This window comes from Salvelinus alpinus, chromosome 4, assembly GCF_045679555.1.
Source record: "Salvelinus alpinus chromosome 4, SLU_Salpinus.1, whole genome shotgun sequence".
NCBI classification, from domain to species: domain Eukaryota; kingdom Metazoa; phylum Chordata; class Actinopteri; order Salmoniformes; family Salmonidae; genus Salvelinus; species Salvelinus alpinus.
The window spans coordinates 60,721,865-60,736,248 of NC_092089.1; positions in this window are offsets into that span (position 1 = coordinate 60,721,865).

Here is a 14,384-nt window from a genome sequence, read left to right on the forward strand (position 1 = left end):
CACACTCTGTGTTGTCCGTTACTGTCTCTTTTGTTTACCATCCTCTCTCATCCTGTCCTGGTTGTATATAGTGTAAAAGTAAACAATTGTTTTAATAGTAATTTCACATCATCTGCAAGTTCTTTGTAAACCATGTTTGACTTTTTCACTGACAGTATGTCACTTGTTATAATTTGATTTGTGCAAATAAGTAAAACAAATTAGAATCTATAGAGCAGCTTGAGGTGATACAGTCTACTGTGTGCTCAACCCACCTCTGTTCTCTCTCCCTCCCTTCTGTCACTTTCTCTATGTCTTGCCTGTTGCTGTCTGTGTCTTGTCTGTTGCTGTTTTATGTTCTTGTTTGTTACTGTCTCCTTTGTTTATAATCTTCTGTTATGGCATGTTCAGTTCTTCTTGTGTCTCTCTCCATCACCTATTCTTCTGTTACTGTATTGTATCTTATCTGGTGTGTCTCTCTCCATCATATCCTACTCTTCTGTTGCTATCTCTGTGTCTTGTCTAGTGTGACTTTAGTTTTGCAATCCAAAACAGTCAATGGGATACTGGGGTAGGTTAACTTGTTTTGGGCCGGTGTCTGGGTCACCTAAATCATCCTCTTCCCTACCAGTTGCCCCTGGCTGCTGCTGTTATAAGTGCTCCACTGGCTGTTCTCATCTATCCCCCTCCTTGGCTCATCTGCAAGGTAGCAAGGTAGAAGGACACCATGTCATTTGTTAGTTTTAAAGGGCGACTGCACTTCCTGTTTTGGCTTCGTTTTAGATTTAGTACATTAAGCGATGCTAGCTGCCATGACTGAATTCAAACGTGATTTGGTTTCGGGGTGTGGTTTGATGGGAGTGTCTTGTGTGTTTGCAGGTGGGAAGAGTTAGCCAAATTATTTCGCCAATTATTTTCGGCTGGTGTGCGACCTGACTCTGATAGCCTATCTTCTGGGCTAGTTAGGGACTCAATAAATTACATGGGACAATATTTTCATGTTGCACATCTTTTAGTTGTCTTATTAAATGCTTTCAATATTTGAATAGTTGGTTTGAGGTTTTTAAGTCATTGAAATTTGGAGCTATTGGAATTTTAACACATTTTCCCATGTACATTGTATAATTTACCGATGGTACCTAACTAGCCCCATAGGGATATCCAAAGTCAACCCAAATTTACCACATGCATTACAGTCATTTCACATTCTGCTGCACTCCGAAGTGATATTTACTTGTATGCTGCCAGCTGTGTTCATGTCGGCAGAATTTAAACAAACCCAACCTTAATTTACGTTGTGATGCAGTCACGTGCACAAGTCTAGCAGAACTCCGTTTTGGACGAGATGACTTTATGACCAAAAGTATCCTATTTACACTTTGTAGTTTTGTATAAATGTTTCTGACTCCATTCTGCTGTTTTCTAAATGAGAAATTGTTTTTTTGGGGCAGTTTCTCATCAAATTAAATAAAATTCTATTGATCACATGCAGATGTTATTGCAGGTGTAGCGAAATGCTTGTGTTCGTAGCTCCAACAGTACAGTAATATCCAACAATACACACAAATCTAAAAGTACTCATTCAAGTGTTTGTCTTTATTTATACTACACATTTTTAAATATATTTTAGATGTGAGATTCTTCAAAGTAGCCACCCTTTGCCTTGATGACAGCTTTGCACACTCTTGGCATTCTCTCAACCAGCTTCACTTTACCAACAGTCTTGAAGGTGTCCCACATATGCTGAGCACTTGTTGGCTGCTTTTCATTCACTCTGCGGTCCTACTCATCCCAAATCGGGTGATTGTGGAGACCAGGTCATCTGATGCAGCAATCCATCACTCTCCTCTTGGCCAAATAGCCCTTCATAGCCTGGAGGTGTGTTGGGTCAAATGATAGCCCAACTATTTTTTTTTTTTTTCTCTCCAATTTCATGGTATCCAATTGGTAGTAGTTACAGTCTTGTCTCATCGCTGCAACTCCGGTACGGACTCGGGAGAGGCGAAGGTTGAGAGCCATGCATCCTACGAAACACAACCCAACCTAGCCGCACTGCTTCTTGACACAATGCACATCCAACCCGGAAGCCAGCCGCACCAATGTGTCGGAGGAAACACTGTACACCTGGCGACCTGGTCAGCGTGCACTGCGCCCGGCCCGCCACAGGAGTCGCTAGTGCACGATGAGACAAGGATATCCCTGCCGCCCCGTCGTTGTGGATGGGGGCGGGCTCGCTCTGCTGTCTCCTGAAGTCCACTATCAGCTTCTTCACTTTGTTGACTTTGAGGGAGAGGTTATTTTCCCAGCACCACTCCGACAGGGCCCTCACTTCCTCCCTGTAGGCTGTCTCGTTGTTGTTGGTAATCAGGACTAACACTGTTGTCTCATCTGCAAACTTGATGATTGAGTTGAAGGCGAGCCACACTGTCGTGGGTGAACAGGGAGTACAGGAATGGGCTGAGCACGCACCCTTGTGGGGCCCTGTGTTGAGGATTAGGAGGTGTTGTTGTCTACCTTCACCACCTGGGGGCGGCCCGTCAGCAAGTCCAGGACCCAGTTGCACAGGTGGGATTCAGACCCAGGGCCCCAAGCTTAATGATGAGCTTGGAGTGTACAATGGTGTTGAAGGCTGAGCTGTAGTCAATGAACAGCATTCTTACATAGGTATTCCTCTTGTCCAGATGGGATAGGGCAGTGTGCAGTGCGATGGCGATTACATCATCGTGGATCTATTGGGGTGGTATGCAAATTGCAGTGGGAATAGGGTGTCGGGTAATATGATCCTAACTAGCCTCTCAAAGCACTTCATGATAACAGTAGTGAGTGCTACGTGGCGATAGTCGTTTAGTTCAGTTACCTTTGTTTTTTGGGTACAGGAACAATGGTGGACATCTTGAAGCAAGTGAGGGTAACAGATTGCGAAAGGGAGAGATTGACTATATCCGTAACCACTCCAGCCAGCTGGTCTACGTTTGTTCTGAGGATGCTGCTAGGGATGCAGTCTGGGCGGCAGCCTTGCAAGGGTTAACACACTTAAATGTCTTACTAACGTCGGCCATGGAGAACGAGAGCTCACAGTATATTAGGAAACTTTGCAGTATTTTGTTTTTTATGTATTTTCTCTTACATTGTTACCCCAGAAAATCTTAAATGTTATTGCATACAGTCGGGAAGAACTATTGGATATCAGAGCGACGTCAACTTACCAGCACTACGACCAAGAAAACGACTTTCCCAAAGCTTATCCTTTGTCCTCACCACCCAGGGCATTTGAACTGATCCTAGAGGCCGACCCAAAACAACGACGCCGGAGAAGAGGAAGACGCAGTGGTCTTCTGGTCAGACTTCAGAGGTGTGCACACCACCCATCGCTTCCAAGTGTATTACTCGCTAATGTCCAGTCCCTAGATAATAAGGTCGATGAAATGTAAAGAAAAACTTAAGTGTCCGCATAATAGAGCAACACATCCCCAAAAAAGTTTGCCCGTAGAGTTGCTATAAGACCTCAATGATTAACTTCTTATGGCTGCAGGAGCGGTATTGAGTAGCTTGGATGAAAGGTGCACAGAGGTGCCCATAGTAAACTGCCTGCTCCTCAGTCCCAGTTGCTAATATATGCATATTATTATTCGTATTGGATATAAATCACTCTGAAGTTTCTAAAACTGTTTGAATTATGTCTGTGAGTATAACAGAACTCATATGGAAGGCAAAAACCTGAGAAGTTCCACTTCCTGTTTGAATTGTTTCTGAGGTGGCAGATTTTCAACCAAGCTCTCATTGAAATTACAGCGAGATATTGATGAGTTTTCACTTCTTACGGCTTCCACTAGATGTCAATAGAACTTTGTCTGATGACTCTAATGTGAAGGGGGGGCCGAAGGAGACAGGAATGAGTAATCACTGCCACGAGCTGACCATGCTTTCACATGCGCTTTCACATGAGGAGGACCTCCGTTCCACCGCTCATCTGAAGTCAATCTAATTCTCCGGTTGGAACGTTATTCAAGATGTATGTTAACAACATTCTAAAGATTGATTCAGAACATCGTTTGACATGTTTCTACTGACTGTTACGGAACTTTTGGTCATTTCGTCACGTTATAGTGGACGCGCTTTGTGACTTTGGAATTGTTTACCAAAAGCGCTAACCAAAGTAGCTAATTGGACATAAATAACGGACATTATCGAACAAATCAAGCATTTATTGTGGACCTGGGATTCCTAGGACTGCATTCTGATGAAGGTCATCAAAGGTAAGGAAACATTTATCATGTATTTTCTGGTTTCTGTTGACCCCAACATGGCGACTAATTTGGCTATTGTTCTGAGCTCCGTCTCAGATTATTGCATGATTTGCTTTTTCCGGAAAGTTTTTTTGAAATTGACACAGCGGTTGCATTAAGGAGAGGTATATCTATAATTCCATGTGTATAACTTGTATTATCATCTACATTTATGATGAGTATTTCTGTTGAAACGATGTGGCAATGCAAAATCATTTGATGTTTTTGGAACTAGTGAATGTAACGCGCCAATGTAAACTCAGATGTTTTGTTATAAATATGAACTTAATCAAACAAAACATGCATGTATTGTGTAACATGAAGTCCTATGAGTGTCATCCGATGAAGATAATCAAAGGTTAGTGACTAATTTTATCTCTATTTCTGCTTTTTGTGAAAGCTGTCTTTCGCTGGAAAAATGGCTGTGTTTGGTGGTGACCTAACATAATCGTTTGTAGTGCTTTCGCTGAAAAGCATATTTGAAATCGGACACTTTGGTGGGATTAACAACAAGATTACCTTTAAAATGATATAAGACACATGTATGTTTGAGGAATTTTAATTATGAGATTTCTGTTGTTTGAATTTGGCGCCCTGCACTTTCACTGGCTGTTGTCATATCGATCCCGGTAGCGGGATGCAGCCATAAGAAGTTTTAATTTAATTTAAATAAGTTCTACCAGCTAATTTTAGATTTTTAGATGACAACATTTGAGGACACATAATTTAAGGGCATGTCTGTTTTCAACAAAGCTGGCCATCTTTTCCCCACTCTTTCTGGCTGCCATCATGTTTGTTTATTTGTCTTATATACTTGGGAGTACAGAGTGAAATAAAATGACTACGTGCTGGTTAACCTTTTGACAATGCAACAACAACAGAAAAAGTAAATAGCTAAGTGAATAAAAAGAGTAATACAAATAAAAGATAAATGAAGTCATTTCAGAAATGTATATAATGGACATATTTGTACAAATAGTTACATGGACTATATGGAAATAACAGACATGGGCCAAGCATGCTTACCTGTAGAATAGGATATAAGACCTCTATGATTAATTTAATTTTGTCAATTGTACCACCTCAACATTGCCCATTTTAATCAGGGTTAATATCATGTTGTAGTTAAGTTCAGCTTCAGTCCACAGGGGGCAATGTGTCACTGTCAGAAGAAACAGTTTGTGCTTCAGTTAGAAAACATTTTCTCTTCTATTCAGTCTCAGCTAGCTAGCAAGCCAGTAGCTACCGAAGTGCATTGCCAGACAAGCTAGCTATAGAAACGAAACCTGTAAATAAAAACTTTTCCTAATATCGTGACTTATATCAACATTCTTAGCTTGCCCATTCACAAAATATATGTACTGTTAAATAACTCTGACACCCAATATTTGCTCTTTGCTATACCTCAGACTCTGACAGAGTGACTGGCATTTTGCTAAATGACGACATTGACACCGAACCCGTGCTGTAGGGGCGGGGGAGGGGTCATGGGACGTGATTGGTCCACTGTGTTGTGAAATCTTGACCAATCACAGCAGCTACCATGTCACACCAGGGGCGTTTGCAGTGCCAACTACTCGGCTTCCACTAGATAACACAGTCACAAAGTCAGATTCCACAGCCACAAAGTCAAAATTTACATTTGGTCTAATCCAAGACTTATTTAAACCACGTTTGTGCAACACACCATGAGAGTGTATTCTGTATATTTAGACATTCTTAATTTGAACACAAATCAGGTTTCTATCAGGAGCTCCTCTTAACTGCTGCTGTTTGTTTGGGTTTCCTGGGTTAGGCTACCTCCCAGGCAACCCACACAAACATTCTCACATTATTATTAATAGATATATAAAACATCATGAAACTGTTTTAGCTTTATGCTGTTGCAGAGCCTATACATACAGTATAATTACACTTGATGCCATTACAGAACATAAATACCAAGCTCAGGGAACATAAAACCATATGAAAGGTGAGAATAACTATCAACCAGCCTCTTTAGCTTCATGCCTGAGTGAAGTAGGTTTAATGGTATAAAGAGCCAGTGGTTCAAAGCTGTCGTGCCTGTGGTGGTCGATGTGGTGTCATGTCAACACCATCAGTACCTCAACTGACCCATTAGAGACACCTTAATGACAGCCTTCTCTCTCTCTCTCTCTCTCTCTCTCTCTCTCTCTCTCTCTCTCTCTCTCTCTCTCTCTCTCTCTCTCTCTCTCTCTCTCTCTCTCTCTCTCTCTCTCTCTCTCTCTCTCTCTCTCTCTCTCTCTCTCTCTCTCTCTCTCTCGTGTTCTCACATATGTACAGTACGCCCACACTTATTGTGGAGTGGGCCTCACCATCTCGGCTCTCTGCTCAGGAGGGTGTCACCAGATGAGGGCACACTTCGGATGGGTCTAATGTCACTTAATGTTGTGGCATGAAGGCTCGTGAGTCTGATTACTTTGACGGCAACAGAGAGGGCAATAAAGGAGGACTCCTTCAAATACGTGTCACAGAGGTCTCCCGACCCCGCCTGTCTCAGCCTCCAGTATTTATGCTGCAATAGTTTATGTGTCGGTGGGCTAGGGTCAGTCTGTTATATCTGGAGTATTTCTCCTGTGTTATCTGGTGTCCTGTGTGAATTTATGTATGCTTCCTCTAATTCTCTCTCCTTCCCTCCCCTCCCAGAAGACCTGAGCCCTGGGACCATGCCTCAGGACTACCTGGCCTGATAACTCCTTGCTGTCCCCAGTCCACCTGGTCGTGCGGCTGCTCCAGTTTCAACTGTTCTGCCTGCGGCTATGGAACCCTGACCTCTTCACCGGACGTGCTACTCTCTACCGCACCTGCTGTCTCTAATTCTGAATGCTCGGCTATAAAAAGCCAAATGACATTTACTCATGAAGTGCTGACCTGTTGCACCCTCTACAACCAATGTGATTATTGTTATTATTATTATTTGACCCTGCTGGTCATCTATGAACGTTTGAGCATCTTGGCCATGTACTGTTATAATCTCAACCCGGCACAGCCAGAAGAGGACTGACCACCCCTCAGAGCCGTTCCTCTCTATGTTTCTTCCTAGGATCCTGCCTTTCTAGGGAATTTATCCTAGCCACTGTGCTTCTACATCTGCATTGCTTACTGTTTGGGGTTTTAGGCTGGTTTTCTGTATAGCACTTTGTGACATCGGCTGATGTAAAAAGGGCTTTATGAATACATTTGATTGATTTGCTTTTCTCCTTTATTATAGAAGTTGGAGTGTGATGCAGGCGATCTAATGGCCTCTCTGTGATCCCCAACACTGGCTGATGTATGGCGTCACACATAGGGGCCACTCATCACTGGACTGGTTCCTCTGTTACAGTTATAGGTTCACTAAAAACAGGTATCGGGTATTCTTAGGCTAGAGTTTTGCAGGAGCTAGACTGGGGAGGAGTACTATCAAATCTAAATAAATGATTGCAGTTGCTTGTGTCTAGTATTCTCCTGCTCTCGCACATTGCTTTTCTAAACAAAGCAATTTCAAATGTTGTCCTCTGATATTGACTGAACCTTTAGGACAGTGAGAGATTACACTTATTAGTGGAATTAATCAATATTCCCCCAGTGATTATGATTGCAGGGGGAGGGAATTATGGCTTTGATTGAGTGTGATTATTTTCCAGACTCTAACTGCCAATGGCTGGATTAAGCACCTTTACTCAGGGATGATCAAAGCCTAGAGCCAGCCGCTGTGATAGTAGGCCATGCCAGTCAACACCAGTCAACACAAATCTCATCAGGCAAAAGTAATCATGACAGAAGTGATGAGACAGTGGATGCATACTAAGAACATTCTGGTTGATTGACACATGGCAGAGCAGAAAGGCTTCTTCAATAAGCATAACGTATATTATAGTGCTGTAATTCATTTCACATTGGTATCACTTTGTTGTTTTATGTATCCATCCACTATACTTTATATTTTTGGGGGAAGTTTTGTTGTATGACACAGGAAGCTGTAGAGGCTATGCACCTCAGAATGTGAATCAAAGCAGCTCACTGACTGCCATAGCATTACCCTTGCTTAAGTGTTATCCAGGATCTACAGTTCGTTCTAGCTTCAGATGGTATCAGTAGTCATAACGGCCTACAGAGAAGTCGTGACAATCCCAGAAATGTTTTTTATTTTTTATCCTCAGACCAGGCTGGAATGTAATTCTGGTCTTTGCAGTTAAAGTACACCACGCAAAACCAACAAATATTTTTTCACACACGCTATGATTTCTTCAGCATTAAAAGACACTATAACTTTTTGGCCTTTTCATTATTTACACTAGTTAATTATGAAACAGTCATGTCTCTTTATTCTCAAAAGCCCAACAGATGGGCTGGTTGATCTGAATGTAATACATCAGGCACAGTTCCTCTGTGTTATCCTGGCTGAAGCTCACCTTCATATTTCATCAATGAGAGTTGCAAGAAGATCATTGGTCATGAGTTACTGTATAACAAAAATCACCGTTGCATTGCTCACAATAGAGCATTTATCTAGGTAAAGACGACAACATTAAGATTAAAGGCTATTTTCTAGGCAGATTGTTTTTGAAGACAGAAAATAACCACCACAGATGAATGATTAAACCTTATTCCTTCAGTAATCCATATGTAGTCCGCAAAAGATTGTCTGTATACAATCCATACAATTATTCAATGCTATTTTAGATGGGGACAGGCTGCTTGGAGGAGACAACTCAAGGGATCCATTAAATGGGTGTGCATTTAGTAATTCAAACATACATGGCAATCATTTAGATTATCAGAACAATGGTTCAAAAGCTGCCTGCCACCTATGAACATAAGATATGTTTTTGCCTCTTGCTGTCATAAGGTTCTCAGTTATGGTTCCGAATTCACATGCAGTGAAGCATGAAGCTAGAATTTTTTTTACGTTATTATTTCACTTGCTCTGGACAAGGAATTCTGAAAGTGAATCTCTCCCAAAGTGAAACCATTCCTGAGACATGACAGTAAGCTTGTTCCTTTAGATCACGTCTAGTTCAGGTTGAGAAACAATCGGGTCAGTCTATCTCTATCTTTCTCTCTCTCTCCCGCCCTCTATTGCTGTGGCCCATGTGTGAGAGGAGAGAGCGAGGCTCAGATGAGAGTTGTTGGTTTACCCACCATTGGCTTTGTTAATGAAAAATGCTCCATGCCAGGGAAATGACAAAATATGTAATCTAATTAATGGGAAGGTCTGCTGTAGGTCCACTGTACTGTAGTTCTTTTCTTCATTTTGTCCATATGGCAATTTTTTCCAAATCAACAGTTGAGAGAGAGAGATAGAGAGTGTGGGGTGACTCTCTCAGTAGTCTCTACAAACACCCTCCCTCTAGCACGTTAATTAGCCTGTCCCTCTTCTTTTAGAACAAAGAGAGAAGCTGCTCCCCTGCTGGGAATGGGAATAGGGGACACATCTTTGTTTGCGTAGGATTAAGCATCAGAATTACAATTTAATTCCAACATGTTTTTATAACACTGAATAAGGTGAAAAGTGATTTCCATAAAATGCTAATTTCATACCTTCTCTTTGTCCGAAATCCTAAAATGTAAATGTACCAGTGTTTTACTGCACAGTGGTACAAGGAGCCGTTAGTCATGCTCCACAAATTGGGAATGATACACCGTGGTGAGCAAGGGCACTGATTGAAGGATAAGGACAGCCCAACGTGTGAATAAGCCCTCTATGTCACTTCTGCTAAAAAGTAAAACAATTCCAACAAAGTCAACTAAAGAAGAGTCAGAACTTGTCACCCTTACCTTTTTGTTTGTGCCAGTGTTTTTTCCTGTGCAGGGTAAAGGTTGTCTTGACTTGATGTGATGTCTCTGTAAAATTGCGACATTGTGGACAGGGTCTATGCAACAGATGGAGGAGGGTAGATGGACCTTTCTCTTCACAACTAGAACAGGGATCATCAACTACAGTGCCTTCAGGAAGTATTCGTACCCCTTGAATTATTCCACATTTTGTTGTGTTACAGCCTGAATTCAAAACTGATCTTCCCCCCCCCTCACCCATCTACAGTACCAGTCAAACGTTTGGACACGCCTACTCATTCAAGGGGTTTCTTTATTTTTACTATTTTCTACATTCTAGAATAAGAGTGAAGACATCAAAACTATGAAACAGCACATATGGAATCATGAAGTAACCAAAAAAGTATTAAACAAATCAAAATATATTTTATATAGGAGATTCTTCAAAGTAGTCACCCTTTGCATTGATGACAGCTTTGCACACTCTTGGCATTCTCTCAACCAGCTTCACCTGGAACGCTTTTCCAACAGTCTCCAAGGAGTTCTCACATATGCTGAGCTGCTTTTCATTCACTCTGCTGTCCAACTCATCCCAAACCATCTATATTGGGTTGAGGTCGGGTGATTGTGGAGGCCAGGTCATCTGATACAGCACTCCATCACTCTCCTTCTTGGTCGAATAGCCCTTACACAGCCTGGAGGTGTGTTGGGTCATTGTCCTGTTGAAAAACAAATGATAGACCCACTATGCGCAAACCAGATGTGATGGTGTATCACTGCAGAATGCTGTGGTAGCCATGCTGGTTAAGTGGGCCACCAGCAAAGCACCCCCAAACCATCACATCTCCTCCTCCATGCTTCACGATGGGAACTACACATGCGGAGATCATCCGTTCACTTACTCTGTGTCTCACAAAGACACAGCGGTTGGAACCAAAAATCTCAAATTTGGACTCATCAGACCAAAGAACAGATTTCCACCAGTCTAATGTCCATTGCTCGTGTTTCTGTGCCCTAGTAAGTCTCTTCTTATTATTGGTGTCCTTTAGTAGTGGTTTCTTTGCAGCAATTTGACCATGAACGTCTGATTCACGCAGTCTCCTCTGAACAGTTGATGTTTAGATGTGTCTGTTACTTGAACTCTGTGAAGCATTTATTTGGGCTGCAATTTCCGAGGTTGGTAACTCTAATGAACTTATCCTCTGCAGCAGAGGTAACTCTGGGTCTTCCTTTCCTGTGGCGGTCCTCATGAGCCCGTTTCATCATGGTGCTTGATGGTTTTTGCGACTGCACTTGAAGAAACTTTCATAGTTCTTGAAATCTTCGGGATTGACTGACCTTCATGTCTTAAAGTAATGATGGACTGTCGTTTCTCTTTGCTTATTTGAGCTGTTCGTGCCATAATATGGACTTGGTGTTTTAACAGATAGGGCTATCTTCTGTGTACCACCCCTACCTTGTCACAACACAACTGATAGGCTCAAAGGCATTAAGAAGGAAATAAATTCCACAAATTAACTTTTAACAAGGCACACCTGTTAATTGAAATGCATTCCAGGTGACTACCTCATGAAGCTGGTTGAGAGAATGCCAAAAGCTGTCATCAAGGCAAAGGGTGGCTACTTTGAAGATTCTCAAGTCTATAATATACTGTATTTTGATTTGTTTAACACTTTTTTGGTTACTACATGATTCAGTATGTGTTATTTCATATTTTTGATGTCTTCACTATTATTCTTCGATGTAGAAATAGTAAAATAAAGAAAAACCTGAGTAGGTCTGTCCAAACTTTTGACTGGTACTGTACACACAATACCCCATAATGACAAAGTGAAAACATGTTTTCAAATGTTTGCACACACCTGAGTCAATACTTTGTAGAAGCACATTGGGCAGGGATTACAGCTGTGAGTCTTGTTGAGTACATTTCTAAGAGCTTTCCACACCTGGATTGTGCAACATTTGCCCATTATTCTTTTCAAAATGCTTCAAGCTGTGTCAAATTGGTTGTAGCTCATTGCTAGACAACCAATTTATGGTTTTGCCATAGATTTTCCAGTAGATTTCAATTAAATATATAACTCTAGCACTGAGGAAAATTCACTGTCTTCTAAATTTGGCCTTTTCTGTTGGGTTATTGTCCTACTGAAAGGTGAATTCATCTCCCAGAGTCTGGTAGAAAGCATTTATTTTTTATCCTGAAATACTCCCCAATCCTTAATGATTATAAGCATGACATAATATGATGCAGCCACCACTATGCTTCAAAATATGGAGAATGGTACTCAGTAATGTGTTGTATTGGACTTGCCCCAAACATAACACTTTGTATTCTGGATAAAAATACGAGAGACGAGAAGCAAGTACAGGGAGTGAATATTTAATAAATAACAGACATGAAACAGAACACGGACATCATCTGGACAAGGGAAACATATAATAACAAATTGACTACAAGAAGCCCAAACAGATATAATATTTGACTAAAACATGATCATGTATACGATCAGATGTGTCTCTCTATGATGAGTGGGAATACTTGGGAAAATATTTCCCAAATTAAAATCACTTGGAGATGAGTTTAGGAACCTTGCTGTAAAATATTCAAGGATCGACTGCTGCTTCATTTAAATATTATTTTAATTCCAGACGTCAAACATAATCACCTCTAATTATCTAGCCAGTGGTAGTTTTTTTGTTGTTGATTGTTTCACAAGTGGAGTTTGTGTAATGTCTGACGTAATCTTCAGAATAACGTACTTCTAAAGTTACAGTAGCCTAAACGTGGGGTGTGTGACTCTGCCACCATGAAAGATGCATGGCTGATGCTGCAGTGTTGGTGGGGAACAGGTGGTGGCAGACCCTCTGGTCTGTGTATGGATGGGAGAGGGGAATGTAAGAACAGTAGAACAAGCTGCTTACCTCATCGCCCTCAGCTGTCCTCTCTACCGCAAAGCCCAAGTTGTTTCAAAGTTGAAATGAAACCATAATGCACATTTTCCTTTTTAGATTACCGCTACTTTGCATGGTGCATTATAGGCTAAGATTTTCCCCAAAACACTGAAACTGAGTGAATCATTGGGAAAAGGAGAACCAGCTTCTTCAACAGGGCAGGAATGGCAGAACACATGTATTTACTCACTGCTCTACCAATGATACAAATACTAGGTTACTTATGCCTGGGGGACATTTTTTGAAGACATGTTTTTTTCACTGTCTTGCTAGCTTTCTGGAAGCTGCTATAAAGAAAAGCTCAGACTTATATAAACATGATTTGGAATGAGATATTGTTAACTTGGTGTTTCAGCTAAAAGATCCAGACTCCAACAAAATTAAACGTGGTCTCATGACAACATTGTTGTCTCTTTGCTTGTTGTTTTATATTACTTGTGGGATTAGCAGTCCAAATCAGAGGTGGTTGAGGTTTTCACAGTATATGTCAGTTCACTGTGGCTTGTGAAAGCGAGGTGATGGGACATGATCCATTGTCTATGTGGCAACCATACAGCAGAAATCTAGAGAGAGACAGTGACCCTTGTCTCTGGTGTATCCTGTAGACTAGACCACACAGAGGATTGGGGAGGTGTGGAACTGTGGCAGGCTACTGTGACAGCATCACTCTAGAACTGGACCCGAGATCAAGGGGTCTGTCGCAGGTCGACACTGTGGAGAAATCCCTGCCATTGACAGTTGAGTGGAGTGGGATATGTGGTGGCGTGATATGTGCACAGAATCTAGCCCGGCGGATCAGTCTTGGATGGCTGGTTGTGGCACCTGTCAGTTCATCCTGCCCTACCTCTCCAACTGCCCCTTCATTACTTGAAACAGCATGTCCGGACAAGTTAGGACGGCTGTCACTCCAGCATCACAACTCGCTCACAATGAACTCAAACTTTCTTCCTGGAGGACAGACATCCATTGGATGGCCCCATTGTCAGAAATAACCCATTGTTTTTACATATCTCCTCCATAGTAGTAGTGTGTGCAAGGGTGTAAGTGCGTGCATGGGTGCGCGTCTGTGCCTTTGTCTGAGTTGTGTAAGTGAAACAATGTAGCCTAGGTATTTCATATCATTATGCCAAATGTGTTCATCTGTGATTTTACTGTAACTACCAGCACAATGTCATAGGACATGCTTGGCATTAATCATTCCTATTCCAGAGCACCGCCGCCGGCAAATATACAGGAAGTGAAAAAAGTATTAATTACCTGTAAATAACATGAGAGAGCGATGTTATTCAAATTACAGTACAGTACAGAGGTTTCTACAATTCAACCTGCAGTATAATGGCTGTAAAAGCAGTTAGCAGTAGTTGGCTGGGCTGTCAGTGATGGATGCCC